Source organism: Miscanthus floridulus, chromosome 2 (genome assembly GCF_019320115.1).
Source record: "Miscanthus floridulus cultivar M001 chromosome 2, ASM1932011v1, whole genome shotgun sequence".
Classification (NCBI taxonomy): domain Eukaryota; kingdom Viridiplantae; phylum Streptophyta; class Magnoliopsida; order Poales; family Poaceae; genus Miscanthus; species Miscanthus floridulus.
Genome location: NC_089581.1, coordinates 4,539,318 through 4,553,344, shown reverse-complemented (window position 1 = coordinate 4,553,344; position 14,027 = coordinate 4,539,318). Strand labels below are relative to the sequence as shown.

Sequence of the window (14,027 nt, the reverse complement as noted above, 5' to 3'; positions counted from 1 at the left end):
CTCAGGTTCATTGCTTATCGAGGCTTACCATTGTTGAATTCTGCAGAGCGTGTTCTCCACTGGAGAGTAGATTTATCATGACCTGATTGGTAGGGGATTGGATGATTTAGATGTTTCTTTTAGTAATTTCTTATGTGCTTCTATCTTAACCACATATTTTTTTCTTAAACAAACTATATATCTTGGAGGCATAGATTAAGTTAATCCTTGTTGTATTCAATAAGATAAGTTTGATCTTTTTTGGATTAAATAATATAATAACCCTATAAATTTGTATCGCTCCTTTTTACGTGAATCTTCAATCTATTTTATTATTTTATACCGTGTTTGGTTCTTACTTTGCATCATCTAAAATGCTACCGTGACGTTAGCACGGGTAATATATAGTCTCCTAAAATCCGTGAGTAAGCATTATAATTATCTGTTACTGAATGTTTCAAAAATTATCAGTTACTGAAATCAAACCTTAAAAGAATTGCAGAAGCTCCCAGGAAATATATTCTAGGACGATGAAAACCATGTCTATGTATTTGCGGTTGAGCTGCTACACAGAGGGGATTATTTTTTTTGAAACATGGATATTCCATTACTCAGAAACGGGGCCAAATCGTTGGCCACCAGAACATGAATACAACTTCGAATACTGAGGGAATCTTCCGGCGTTGATGCTACTGAGGAGGACAAGGCAATTCCAGCTGCTTTTTCATACGATCATTCCAATGGTGACTGCTCGTCGGTCTGTTGCACTTGCAGGGCTCTCGAAGTTTTGTTTTTGTGCAAGCACCAAGTGAAGGATAGTTACCGCTTACCACTAGTTGGATATTCAGTAGTTTCAGTAGAACCCCCATATTGATGCTATCACATGGACTCCACGATACCCAGCTGCTGGACTGTTGATTGTATTACGATATAAGCAATTAAGCTTATATACTTGTATCCTAGTATATTTGTAAATGTCTTAAATGTGTCTTTTTGTGTTCTTGTTCCAAGCTTACGGATTGCTCTGTTCCATCACCAGTTCATCAAACTGCAAGGCACAAAATCAGTTTCAGCATGCCGATTGCTACAGCCTTTGCACCGAGCTGCACCTGCTTGCGGGAAACATGTATACAATCATTCATTCGTACATTGAAATTATGAAAAATTGAATCACATGGTATACAATAATAATAAAAAGGAAAAAGTTCATTTTTGGCCCTCCAACTATGGCTGTAGTCTGTTTCTGGCCCTCTAACTCGAAAACCAGACACGCATAGTCTCTTAACTCTCTAAACTAGTTAAAATTGGTCCTCGCGTCGGCGCGATGGCGGTTTCCGCCCAGTCAACCCGCCACGACCGCGGTATCGGCCCATTTTCCTTATCTCGCGGCTCAAGTACTCCCGCACTCTCCTCTCACTCTCGTTCCTTCTCCAACCCCGAACCCTAACTCCCGACGGCGGCGACGGCGACAGCGGAGGGTGCTGGTGTGGATGCGGATCGACAGCATGGCGAGCTCAAGCAGCGCGAGTAGCTGGAGGGGAGGAGGAAGGTCCGACCGTGGTGGCTTTCGGTCGTCCCCCTTGCAGTGTCGCCAAGGCCCTCTTGATTATTGGCAGCCCGTGATTTGCAATTGCGGAGCGAAGGCGGCAAAGTGGACATCGTGGACCAATGATAATTTGGGCCGCGGATTCTACAATTGCTTCGGATCTCAGGTGAGTTCAATCGATGACTTGTTTAGGGTTTGGTTCTTTGTTGGATGTCATGATTGAAGTTGTCTTGGTTTTGGTTGCAATCACGGTTGCAGAGCAATATGCGGCCATGCCAATTTTATCGCTGGATTGATCCACCAACCCCGGAGCACCTTTGTACCCGTTCTTATTGAGCTTCGTGACCAAGTGCGAGCAATGAGGATGGCTAACAGACATGGAAATGGGCACATGGATCTGGCATTAGTTGATGCAACATTCGTTGATGCAGAAGCATCAAGGCAGCAAGAAAGAGTCATGGTGGAAACAGGATTTGCAGGCACGGATGATGTGGCAGCAACGGTGCAAACAGCTAGAACAGAAGATGTTTAGTTGAAATGCAGGATGGTAGAGAAGGAACTAGGTTTGTTGAAGTTTGTATTGACGGCCTATGTGATTCTAGTGCTTGCTGTACTTTTAAGGAAGTAGATGTTTCTTGCTTTTTTAGTTGTGATGGAAGACAATGGTAGTAGTTGGATGCTTGTTAGTTTGTGGTGTAGAAGTATGGAAGATGTATTGAATTGAAGATGTATTTTGCTATCTTTGAATCGATTATGAATTCCAAGATAAGGCTTTCAGGTTTTGGTTGCTCATCATCTCCCTGCTGTCATGCCTTTGCATGCTTACCCTTTTCAATTCAATTCAACTTTGCACAACTTCAAATTGCCAATGTTTGTTGAACTATAGAAGAACTTATAGCCTCAAAGGCAACCAAGGAGTGATAGAAACGACTGAACATTACAACCTGGAAGTCTGGCATTACATTACATTACATTACAGGTGAAGAACATCACAAATGTCTTAAAAGTCTGGCATTACATTACAAGTTCAACAACCTGAAAGCCTTGAAAGTCTGGTAGTACAATGCAAGTTAACATCACAATATGGTAATACATGCTCTTAGGGATCAACACGGTCTTTGAGAAGCAGCAGTTGCCTTGGTTGTGTGTGCTTCTTCACTGATTGCTTCTTCCTTGGAGGTTCCTCGACAGTGACTGTAACACATGCTTTTCCACCTTTAAAACTCAAGTTCACAGAAGAACTTGCCTGGGACAATGGAACACTAGCTTGTAAATGCATGTTAGCTTGCCCAGGTGTTTGCACTCTAGCTGTGGCAGTGCACTTGATCTTTTTCTACATGTGAGTTAAAATATAAAAAATAGAGGCAAAATTAAAAAAAGGAAACAATATACGAAGTAGCACATACAGTTACTTGGCTTCACTGAGATGTTCTTCTTTTCCTCTTTCTCTACTGCTTTCATTAGAGGTAGCAGTGGGTACAAAGCTGCCATGTGTAGAAGCATCAGCTGATAGATTACTTGGTTGTGGAGCAACATGACATGTGCGTCCTAGAGTTTCACTGCTAGATGGAACCCCATGTCTCTTGTCACAAGTGGACCTATTGTGGCCTATTCCCTTATATTTCTTGCATCTAATGACTGTCCCTACTTTAGAAAGTCTCTTTGCCTTTGGTTGTTCTTGTGGCTCCCTCTTTCTTTCTTTTTAGATCTTCCTGACATTCTCACATATCCAGATGCCTTCAAGGGTGGGAGATCAGACTCTGGCCAATTCTGCATACCCTCCAATGGGTTTAGGAAGTGAGAGTAAGTATTGTTGAACTCAATAATATGATAACAAGATGTAATGTAATCATCTAGCACATTTGTGTTATAAAAGATGCATGAAATAGCATGGCAGCATGGCAACCCAGACAACTACCAATACCTACAAGAACAATCTCTAGCCTGTAGGTCAACTGTGAACCTGTTGTCCTAATGATTGACTTCAAATCTGTCAGTTCCATTGCTAATACCTACAATTCTTGAACTGCTTTTTCCTAGTAAACTTCATGCCAATCACAAATCTAGGACTAGGTACATTCTTGTTGAACCTTGGGTAATAGTTGTGCTTGGTCTCTAAGTGCCCCTCACTTGCTTCCTCCTCTGACTCATCCTCTGCACTGCTGTTAGCATATGGGGTGTCATTTGCATCATCATCAAGCTCAAACGTGGTGGGCCCAGAATTTGGCCTATCCAAGATGACATCATCCAGATTTGCTACTTGTCCACTCTTCACGCTCTTCTTGATTTTCTTGAACTTCTTTTGAATCTGTACAACTTTTTCATCTTCCTCAGATGAATTGTCATCTCCAGGCAAAAACTCACTATCACTGTTGTCCTCTAAATTTTCTTTGTCATTCAAAACACTTGAAATATTTTATTGACTAGCAACTGACTGACTCCCTTAGTCATCAACCATCTGCTTCCCCTTGTCCATCTTGCTAGGGTTGTACTACTCCCTTACAAATTTGATCTGTTTCTCTACATCTTCCCTACTTTCATTCTTATTATGAGCAACCAAGACATCTTCACCTGAATCTGTCAGTTCCTCATATCCACCTTCAAACTCACTGTCATCATGTTCTTCTTGCTCACCTTCAATCTCATCTTCAAAGTTGTTGTCCTCATCATCCTCTTTCTCTTCATCATCAACTGCATGTCCTTCAACATATATCTCTGCTACATCTCCTTCCTCAGTGTTGTTTGCCATTTCAATGCAAACCTGATCATCCATCAAAACATGTAGGCCATTAGAAAGCTGCCTTCCAGGAACAAGCCAGTGCAACAATGCTCCTTCTTCAACAGTGCAATGATCATTAAGGTGCCCCATAACCTCAAGGAGAGAGACTTATCACGGTCAATGTATGACACCTCCACTTGTCCTCCCAAGTAATACACATTATTTCCTCTTCTCAAGAATTCTCCTCCATAATGAAACCGAATAGGAAGAGTATCCAGAGGGTCCATGGCGCAATGTCCTACATTACATGCAACAGGAAGATAATTAACATCAAACTTGCAACCACATAAACAATTACACAGTTACACAACACGCGAAGTCTGCTTAAACAAATAGAATTCCTAAACTAATCATATACCACGTCGGCTTAATGGTAAAAATGACTTCAACCACCTAATCCCTAAAAAGGAACTTCCATTCCATAAAAAAGGCTTCGATTCAAACTAAAAAACAACAACCTGGCCCTTGGCGTAGTACGGGGACCACCTAGCCCTGCATCTGATGTCGATCTGCGACCCTGGCACCCTCAACGTTGGACCACCTGCGCCGCACCAGCACCCTCGGCGTTGGAGCACCTGCGCCGCACCCGCACCAGCACCCTCCGCCATCGCCGTCGCCGTCGTCGTGAGTTAGGGTTCGGGGTTGGGGAAGGAACGAGAATGAGAGAAGAGTGCGGGAGTACTTGGGCCGCGAGACAAGGAAAATAGGCCGATACCGCAGGTCGTGGCGGGTTGACTGGGCGGAAACCGCCGGCGCGCCGGCGCGAGAGCCAATTTTAACTGGTTTAGAGAGTAAGAGCCTGCGCGTATCTAATTTTTGAGTTAGAGGGCCAGAAATCAAACTACGTAGAGTGGAAAAAAATGGACTTTTTCCTAATAAAAAAAGCACCAGAGCTTCTGCAAATTCAGAGAACAAGCACAGTTGGTTTTACAGACAGTAAACATGTTGGTGTCAGAAGCAATGTGACTCTTTCAAATTATTTTCTTTAAATAACCGCGGCGTTTTGTGTGGGCGTCAATACAATACGGTTCCGTTTTTGAGCGATGGCAGAGCAAGCGGTGAGTACCATGGCGTCCGCGGTGATCGTCGGGATCACCGACAGGGCACTCACCACGGTGATGCGCAAGCTGCGGTCCGGGTCCCGCCCGGCGGCCGCGCACGAGAAGATGCAGCGGCTGGAGACGCTCGTGCTCAAGCTCCGCTGCGCGGTCGAGGTGTCGGAGAAGCGAGCCATCGGGAGCGCCTCGCTGCTGGAGTGGCGCGACAGGCTGAGGGAGGCCGCCGCGGAGGGCGGAGCGGTCGTCCTCGACTTCCAGCGCCGAGTCAGGGAGGAGGAGGACAGCAAGGCGGCGGCGACGAGAGCGAGCGCGCCAGGCCAGCAGCAACCCGCCGGCGGCGGCGGTGTCACCGCCGGCGCTTTGTATTTCACGAGGAGTGCTCTGTCTGGCATGGCGCAGCGGGTGCGCGACGCCACGAGGAGGCTCTAAGATTTGATGACCCGGTCCGATTCGAGATCCAGCCCAGCCCAAGGCATGTGCACGTTTTGGCGGCCCAGCATTCCAAGTCGACGACATAGCCTTCTCCCAGGAGCTCCTCTGCTCTCTCCCTCTCCCTGGCTCCCTGCCTAACGCCCTCCGCCGTTCCTCCCCCCTCTCTCGTTTCGACTGCCTCCCTCGCCCCAAATCGAGGCGAGCGGCGGCGCAGACCACCAGCAACCACGCCAGCCGCAGGGCAGGAGGGAGCGCGGCAGCGGCCATGTGGGCGCTACTCGCCGGGCCCCGGGCTGCGGCGTCAAGGCGGCAGCAGCCTCTCCCGTGGTTCCTCGCCTCTGTGCCCTGGCTCGCCGCGCAGAAGCTAAGCAGCAGACAAACCCATCCATTCCCCTTCCCCTCACGCGGCGAGCCCTCCTGCTTGCTTTCATGGCCGACGGCCTAATCACCTCCCCTCTCCTTCGCCGCCGCCATGTTGCGCCTCAGGAATCACCTTCTCCCAATGCTCCGCGCCGCCTCCTCCCTACCCTCCCCCATCCACCCCCGCGCGTGCCACCTCCTCCTCTCCACCTCCACCTCCACCACCTTACCCGCGCCCTTCTCCCTGGAGGACTACCTCGTCGCGTCCTGCGGCCTCGCCCCAGCCCAAGCCCGCAAGGTGTCCAAGAAGGCGTCCCGCGAGTTATCATATGATGGATGCAGGAGATCACTGGATGAGCTCTCCTCCTCCCGCCTCAACTCCGCCTCCAACCCTGATGCTATCCTCGCCCTGCTCTCCGGCGCCGGCCTCTCCCGCGCCGAAATCACCGCCGTCGTCTCCGCGGACCCGCTCCTCCTCCGCGCTTCCGTGAAGAACATCGCCCCCCGCCTTGTTGCTCTCCGCGACCGGGTCGGTCTGTCTACTTCCCAGATCGGCTCGCTTCCTCGGGGATTATTAACTTTTTACCATTATATCAAATGGCCACTCCTGAGATAGCACCTTAACGGTTGCCACTACGTTTTTAGCTGCACACAGAAAAACTGATACAAATTTACCACATTTGCTTGCGTGGCATGCCAGCCACGCACGCCAGCGTGGATATGATCCTGCGAGTCATGCGAAATGTCCCTCCTGCCCCTCCCTTCTTCATGTACACTAGCGCAAAAATGAAAAACTACAGGGCGTTCTTTGCAACTCAGCGTTGCTGACTAGCATGCTATTTGTTGACCGCATAATTGACCCTGGTTGACTGAGATATGAGTCGTCCATCAAGCATTCAATGGCCACGGATGACTTCTCCTTCCTTTGCTCTCCAGAAAGCTCCCCACGCAACGCAAGCCATGGCAGCCGAAACATGGAAGCCATATGGGCGCTCCCCGATCTCCAACCACAGGCTACGGTAGAACATGTGAAGCGGCTCTCCGGCACCAAAAGACGAAGGCGATCCCATCAAGCTAGTTCTTGACAGCTAGGCAACGGTGCTGGCAGCGAACCTCGGCAAGATCAAGACACCTCCGTTGGAGTCCACGAAGAACACCTCCGTCGTGGCGCCTTCTTCCTGCCCGTGGAACGCCGCGTCCGCGCGGCAGTAGAGGCACGTCGCCTTGGGGCCGCACGCATCGTAGGGCCGTGCGTCCAGGCCCCAGTAGGCCAGGGGGCCTGCCCGACGACTTCTCATCACCCTTCATTATCACGCCCGGCGCACCGACCTCCCCAACGCTCTCCTGGACGATGTCGAGACGGCGACAGCGGCCGTCGTCCTGGCCTACAACACGACGCGCAGGAGGTACGCGTGCGTGGGGCCTCTGATTCCGTACCTGGCCGGGTCAGAGGGCACGACGGGCACCGCCGTGAGTCCCGCGAGCTGGCACGTGAAGAGGAGCTTGATGAGACGGCGTGCGCGGCGAGGAACGCGGACTCCGCCATGACTAGCCCCGTGGTCCTTCGTCATGGTGGTGACGACAGCGACGTTGAAGCCCTTGCTAAGGCGAACGTCCAAGCCACGAGTCCCGGTACTCATCACGTCGCTCACGGGCCAGCCACGCATGGCGAAGTGCTCCAGGACATGGCCTCCACCATGTCCATCTCGACGAGCTGCTCCGGCGTCTGCGAGAGGAGGAAGTCGACGTCGTAGTCAACCCCAGTGAGAGTCTACATGACGGCGTCGTCCCGGGAGGCGAGCTCAGCGAGGAGGACCACGTCTTGTACTCTGACTGGTCGCCCACGCAGGAGCTGAGGTCGCGTAGCACGCAGGGTCGTCGACGGCGTTGCCCCCGATGCCGACTGCTCCACGGTCGCGCAGCACGTAGGGCCGTCCGCGGCCACCCTCGGCAGCGCACGCCGCGGGGATGCCGCCTGTCCACGCAAGCCGCGGCGGGGCCCTCCTCCGCTCCAGGTTCGAGGACTCGCGCGCAGGGCTCACGCTGTGGCCGCGCTGCTGGGCCACGCCCCGCCGACCGTGCTCTGCTGCTCCCGCGTCCACATCGAGGAAGTCCTTGAGCCTGGCGACGGCCTCCACGACTGCGCGGAGCTCGTCGGCGCGAGCGAACCCGCATGAGCCGGCGGTGCGGACGGCGTAAACGTAGAAGGTGACGCAGCCCTTTTGGAACTTGAAGCGCGCCATCTCGGGGCTCCCCGGGGCCGCGCGGATGAGGCGGCGTCCGACGTCGCCGAGCGGGACGACGCCCGACCACGCCACGTCCGCAGCGGCCTTCATGGTGGCGGCCTTGGAGTTCTTGGTGCCCAGACCCAGGGTGAGCGTGTGCCACGCATGGTGCGCCAGGATGGCGAAGTTGGTTCGAGAACTCGCGCGCTACGGTGGCCGAGGAGGGGGTGGGGGTGGCGCGGAGGAGGTGCGGGAGCTCGAGCGGCGCGGCACGGCGCACGGTGAGCGCCCGCGTGGACAAGCTGCGCGCCGAAGCGGAGGCCCTTGATGTCCGCGCACGGCGCGAAGAGCGCGTCCAGTGGCTGGCAAGGCCTTACCTTCTCGGTGGCTGGCTGGCCGCCGGCTGTGCTACTCGTGCTCTGTTGCGGAGCGACAGAGGGAGAGGTGGCTCGGAATCAGAGCTTAAAGGCATGCAGACCTTCTCCGGCCTGATGGAGTACCTGGCCGGCGCCGGCGCCGGCGCCGGCGACCTCAAGCCGCATGCGCAGAGAGGAAGAGTTGCAGAAGGAGAGAGCAAGGGCAAGAGAGACATCTGACGCCCGTACGCTAACTTGGATTCCTGCTGGTGCGAGGGGTAGCCTGCCACGTGAGCAAAAGTGGTATTTTTGTATCTGTTTTCCGTCTTCGTTGGTAAAAATATAGCGGCAACCGTTGAGATGCTATCTGAGGAGGTGTCAATCTTTATAATGGTAAAAAGTTAAATCTCCCGCTTCCTCGTGGTCGGCTCACGCGCTCTCGGCGAGGGCGACGTCACTCCCAGGCTTGAGTTCTTCATCTCCTTCTATGGCTCAGTTTGATCGGGTCCTCCTCACGGCGAGCCTTGAGAGGATCATCAAGCCCAGCATAGCTCTGGTTCGTCAGCGCGGTGTTCCAGGATGTTGCTAAGGTGTGTTTAAAAGACCCGTGGGTGCTTACCTACAACTCTGAACGCGTGAAGGAGTTTTTGCTGCGGGCAGAAGAACTTGGGGTGCCTCCTACTTCCCGGATGTTTAGGCACGCAGTGGCTGTTACCGCCTGGTCTCTCCAAAGAGAAACTTGCTGCCAAGATTGAGTTCTTGAAGAGGACTCTTGGTTGTTCTGAGTCTGAGGTTTCCATTGCAGTGTCCAAGATGCCACAAGTATTAGAATTTTCTGACGAGAATATTGGATGCAAGATTGAGTTCCTAATCAATGAGGCTGCGATGAAGCCACAATATATTGTTGCAAGGCCTGTTCTGCTCACATCCAGCCTAAAGAAGCGGCTTGTGCCCCGACGTTATGTCATGAAGGTCCTACAGGAAAAGGGATTGCTGAATAGCAATACGAACTTTTTTGGATTAACTAAACTAGGAGAGGATACTTTCAAATTGAAGCTCATCGACTCTCACAAGGACTCTGTTCCTAGGCTTGCAGAGGGGAATTTACATTTTTACCATTATTAAGATTGGCGCTCATCCGATTATCACTTTTAGAATGGCACTTACAACTTTACCAGATGAGAGAAGTTTGAGTTCTTCATTTACCACATTTGCGCATGTGACAAGCCACGCCAGCTCGACACGCTGGCACCCAGTCAGCATGGGTATGCAAAATGTCCTTGCTGCCCTTGACCTGCTTCTCTCTCTACATCTCTAACAGCCGGGTCCTGCAGCTCCCTCACTGCCAGGTGGGCCCCACTTGTCAGCTTCGTCTTCCACCTCCCAGCAGCCGGCCGCCAGAGAGAAGCTCGAGCAGCCGGCCGCGGCAAGCTCCCTGTCGACGGGCACGCACGCGCCTCTCCTAGACGGGCACCATCCACGGCGAAGGAACATGAAGCAGCGTTGGTTCGCGGTGGTGGCGTCGTGGAAGCGCTGCAGGGACAACGACCACAAGTAGTACTAGCAGGGCGCGGAGGTGGACGAGCTCGCCCGCGGCCATGGCTAGCCTGCGCTGCTGGGGCCGAGCTCGCCTGCGGCCAAGGCTAGCCGCGCTGCCAGCGTCGACCTCACCCGCGGCCAGGGCCACCAGCGCCTGCCGCCAGCCGAGCTCGCCTACGCCCGGGCTGAGCTCGCCGTCAAGATCGAGCTCAAGCAGCTCGTTGTTTCCATCCTCGATGACCACAGCGTTAGCCGCATCATGCGTGAGGCTGGCTTCTCCAGCATTAGTGAAGGCCGTGGAGCAGGCAGTGTGCAGCACCTTGACGAACATGAGGAGATTAGGGAGATGTGTGCGTATGCTGGAGGTGGAAGACGAAGCTGACGAGTGGGGCCCACCTGGCAGTGAGAGGGAGCTGCAGGACCCGGCTGTCAGAGATGTAGAGAGAGAAGCAGGACAAGGGCAGCAAGGACATTTTGCATACCCATGCTGACTGGGCACCAGCGTGTTGGGCTGGCGTGGCTTGCCACATGCGCAAATGTGGTAAATGAAGAACTCGAACTTCTCTCATCTGGCAAAGTTGTAAGTGTCATCCTAAAAGTGATAATCGGATGAGCGCCAATCTTAATAATGGTAAAAATGTAAATTCCCCTGCTTGCAGATGCTTATGCTGCAGCTCTTGCTGGTATTGTGCCCTCTACAATCTAATTTTAGCATCAGCTTTTGTGTTTTAGGCGGGTGGTGGAACTGCAACTCATGCTCATTAGCAGCTGTGCAGGCTTCTTCGATTTGTAAGAGAACCACTAGTGATATCTGACTCCTCATACATAGTTCAAGTTTAAACTAGGATTTTTTGTGAAGGGGCTGGGTTTGACTTTGATCCTTAACGTGCATGTTTTGTTAGTTTCTTCTTCTGCCTAGCAGATGGCCGAAGATTATCCTTAACTTCATTTTTCATCTCTGAATGAATTAGTCATTCCTGTAGAATTTATTAAGCTAATTGGAATTTGACAGTTAGCTTTTCGTTTTGTCCAGCCATTTTCTATCAGTATGACATTATGTTTTATTCCAACTAGTGTTTTACGTTGGTCTCACTAACTGAATGGATTTTTTTGTTTCTACTGATGCTAACATTGTATGAGCCTGAAACTAAACTAGTAGTTTCAGCTAGCGGCCGAAATCACTACTGAGAAGAAATTCTCTATGAAACCATTGGGTAATGTCAATGTTATAAGGGCCAACAAAATATTCTTGATTTCTATTTAATATATTTTGGGTGCCATGGACCTCTGCCAATGTACCAAAGATGGTTGTCTGTTTCGCTGATAAGGGAACGGGATCCTAACAGCTGAAAATAAATGGCAAGTTGCAAGGGAGACACGATTTCATATGAGAGGGTATGAATTTGTTGTTCTTTGACTATTTTTCTCATAGAATATAGATTGAGAGAATATGTCCCTTTTTATACTGGCATCTTGACTTGCCTGCATAAGATTAAGGAAATTGATCTTTGGTATATAGAGATCATGCTTCTTCTAGAAATAAGCCCATCAAATAAGGGAGCGAATTGTTCTTAAATCTAAGTCTCAAACTTGTTTATATTACCATTTTGTTTAGTTTGGTGATTTTAAGCATGTGCATGATAGATAGCTGGCATGATCCTGTTTATAAATGTCGCAACATGAGTTTACAACATGAGTTTACATAGTTGTTCCTAGATGTCACAACATGAGTTTACATCATTTTATAAGTGTTTATTACTGACCAGGATCACAAGTCGATCTCTGCAGTCAATATGACAATACCCGGCAGCCACCTTCATCATTAGGTTTAAATAGCTGTGCGAGTGCATTCAGTAGTTATCCTGAACAACCATGTCCTAGGTTAAATTCAGATTCATGAACCATTGAACTCAGTAAAAGATGGCTCTTACACAGGAAAAAAATGCTGAGCCATCGCTCACGATGTATTTCTGTTTTCAGCAGTCCAGACAGATCCCACAAATGGTCAGAGACTCGGAGGTATCCTTTTTGTTTAACGCAGCTCCTAACATCTTTCATGTTGAGAAACAACGGACAAACCTCGAAGATTTGCAGAAGCTTCCAGGAAACAAATTCTAGGAACTTAGTTGCAGTTTCTGCGTGACATCGTGCAATCCTAAATACAGTACTAGTTAGTCACAAAAAAAAATACAGTTCTAGTTGAATGGATTGTTTTTTTTTTCTACTGATGCTAACACTGTATGAGAATGAACTGGTAGTTTCAGGTAGCAGCCGAAATCAGTACTGAGATGAAACTCTCTTTGAAACAATTGGGAATGTTGTAAGGGTGATTTCTATTAATGTTTGGGTGCCATGGACCTCTGCCAATGTACCAAAGATGGTTGTCCCTTTGGCTGGTAAGGGAAACAAGTGTTTATTGCTGAGCCGGATCACAAACCGATCTCTGCAGGCAATATGCCAGCACCCTGCAGCCATCAGCAGTGCCGACAGGTCCCACAAATGGTCTGAGACTCTGAGTTGTCCTTTATGTTCAATGCAGCTACTAAATCTTTCGTGTTGGAAAACAACAGACAAACCTTCAAAAATATATATATATTGGAGAAGCTCCCAGGAAACAAATTCAGGAACTTAGGCCTTTAAATTTAGGGGGTAAAGTTTTAGAGTGTCTCATCAGCTGTTACATGGGGGTGTTGCATGGGGTGTTTGGATGGAGGTGTCACATAGGGTGTTCAGATACTAACAAAAAAATAAATTACAGAATCCGTCTGTAATCCGCGAGACGAATTTATTAAGTCTAATTATTGTCAAATCATAGACTAATTAAGCTTAAATATTTTTTTGCAAATTAGTCACAAACTGTGTAATTACTTATTTTTTTAGTCTATAATTAATACTTTATGTATGTGTCTAAACATTTGATGGGATAGAAAGTAAATTTTAGAGGGTAACATCGTGCAATCCTAAACGAGGACAGATTACGGTACTGGAAAACGATGAAAACCATGTCTACATATTTGCGGTCAGCTGCTACGCAGAGGGGATCTTCGTTCGTTGATGCCAAGCTCCTCGACAACACGGCAATTCCAGCTGCTTTGCACTTGCAGGGCAGGGCTCTGTTTTTTTTTCGCCACCCTCAAGTGGAGGATAATTTTTGGTGCTCAGCTGGGCTGGCAAGTCTTATATAGTTACCACTTACCACTAGTTGCTGATACGGGGCCGCTCATGTGGCTGTGACATATGGATGCTATCGCATGGGCATGGGCTCCACGATACCCAATGCTGGAGTGTTATTAATTGTACTATAATCAATCGGCTTGTTAGCTGGTTGGTTTCTGGGCTGGTTTGGGCTAGCTGGTGCTGGTTTATTGTGAGAGGAAAATACTATTGGCTGGTTGGTTTTGGCTGGCTGAAACCAACAAGCAAACAGACTGAATTAAGCTTATATACTAATATCTTAGTATATTTGTAGATGTCCTAAATACAGTATGTCTTTTGTGTTCCTGTTCCAAGCTTGCAGATTGCTCTGTTCAATCACCCACTTCATCAAACTGCAATGCACAAAATCAGTTTCAGCTCGCCGGTTGATTGCTGTGTCGAAGCCTTTGCACCAAGCTGCACCTGATTGCCGGAAAGAAGCATCAGAAACTGCTACGGTCGCCATGGCATCATTCCACACTGAAATTATGAAAAGTTGAATCGCATGATACAATATAAAAAAGAAGCACCGGAGCTTCTGCAATGCAAATCCAGAGA

The 14,027-nt window shown here is 49.5% G+C and overlaps 2 pseudogenes; one reads left to right on the top strand and one right to left on the bottom strand.

The window, feature by feature from the left end:
• Positions 1-5,935: 5,935 nt before the first annotated feature.
• Positions 5,936-12,600, top strand: LOC136537712 (transcription termination factor MTEF1, chloroplastic-like; annotated as a pseudogene).
• LOC136513136 (uncharacterized) lies at positions 6,797-8,971 on the bottom strand (annotated as a pseudogene).
• Positions 12,601-14,027: the final 1,427 nt, after the last annotated feature.